The sequence below is a fragment of the Arachis duranensis genome, chromosome 9, assembly GCF_000817695.3.
Source record: "Arachis duranensis cultivar V14167 chromosome 9, aradu.V14167.gnm2.J7QH, whole genome shotgun sequence".
In the NCBI taxonomy this organism is placed as follows: Eukaryota; Viridiplantae; Streptophyta; class Magnoliopsida; order Fabales; family Fabaceae; genus Arachis; species Arachis duranensis.
In genome coordinates, this window is record NC_029780.3 from 67253138 (window position 1) to 67254786 (window position 1649).

Here is a 1649-nt window from a genome sequence, read left to right on the forward strand (position 1 = left end):
ATGGCTCTAGCAGTGGCAAAAAATGGTCGACCAAGTATTATGGAGTCATTCTCATTCTCTGCTGATTCTAGGATCACAAAGTCTGCTGGAAAGATGAACTTGTCAACCTTAACTAAAAGGTTTTCAATCAACCCTTTAGGATATACCACTGATTGGTCTACCAATTCCAAGGACATCTGTATTGGTTTCACCTCTCCTATGCCAAGCTTTTTCACCAAAGAAGATGGGATTAGATTTATACTTGCTCCTAAGTCACACATACCCTTGTTGATGAAGAGGCTTCCAATAGTGCATGGTAGGAAGAAACCTCCAGGATCTTCAAGCTTGGGAGGAAGTCCTTTTCTGATTAATGCACTACATTCTTCACTGAGCATTACAGTCTCCTTCTCACTCCAACTCCTTTTCTTATTGATGAGCTCCTTCAAAAACTTGGCATAGAGAGGCATTTGCTCCAGTGCCTCAGCTAAAGGTATGTTGATTTCCAGCTTCTTGAAAGTCTCTAGGAATTTAGAAAAGTGTCGGTCCTTTGTCTCCTTATGGAATCTTTGAGGATAAGGTAGTGGGGGTGTCAAGCTTTTCTCCCCTTGAAGTTGTCTTGGAATTGGTTCTTCCATGATCTGCTTTCCTTTCTTTAGATTCTGTGGCCTATCTTCTTTTTCTTGAGGTTGATTTTGAGGTTGATTGCTTGCTGTTGCATCTTCATCATTGGCTGCCTCTTTTTCAACCTGTTTCTCATCACTCTCTTTAGGCTTCTTAGTGGCTTCTTCATCTTTCAGCAGTATTTTTCCACTCCTCAACTGTATTGCCTTACATTCTTCTTTTGGATTAGGAATGGTGTCACTTGGTAGTGAGCTTGATGGTTTTTCAACAGAAATTTGTTTGGAGATTTGCCCAATCTGCCTCTCCAGGTTCTTCATGGAAGCTTCTTGGTTCTTTGTTGTCATTTCTTGGTTTTTCATCATCTTTTCCATGAGCATTTCTAGATTAGTGATCCTCTGAGAGTCTTGTGAGATTGGTTGGTTTTGGGGTGTTGATGGATGATGATAGGTGTTTTGGTTTGTTGGGTGGTTATTGGGTGGATAATGGTTAGAGTTGGGGTAATTATTTTGTGGTTTTCTGTATGTATTTTGGTTAGTGTTTGGCTGGTTGTTGTTTGTGTTTTTCAAATTGTTTTGTGTTGAGTTCCTTTGCCATGGCTGTTGGTTTTGATTGTGGTTGTCTCCCCATCTGAGGTTGGGATGGTTCTTCCAAGATGGATTGTAAGTATCACCATAGACTTTATTTGTTCCAGGATTTTGGTTGTGCATGTACTGGACTTGCTCTTGCTGTTGCTCCTCTTGAATTTCTTCATTTTGCCCCCAAGTAGTTGATGGTTGGCTTGTGGCACTCACTGATGCAACTTGCAGGCCATCAATCCTTTTGGCCATTTGCTCAAATTGTTGCTGAATCTGTTGCTGCATCATTTTGTTTTGAGCTAAGATTGAATCCACTCCTTCCAGCTCCATTACTCCTCTCCTTTGTGATGGTTGGCGTTGCCTTTGGTGAGCAAAGAAATATTGGTTGTTAGCCACCATATCAATGAGATTTTAAGCTTCCTCTGTAGTTTTCATGAGTTGCAAAGAGCCTCCAGCTGAATGATCAAGTGCTTC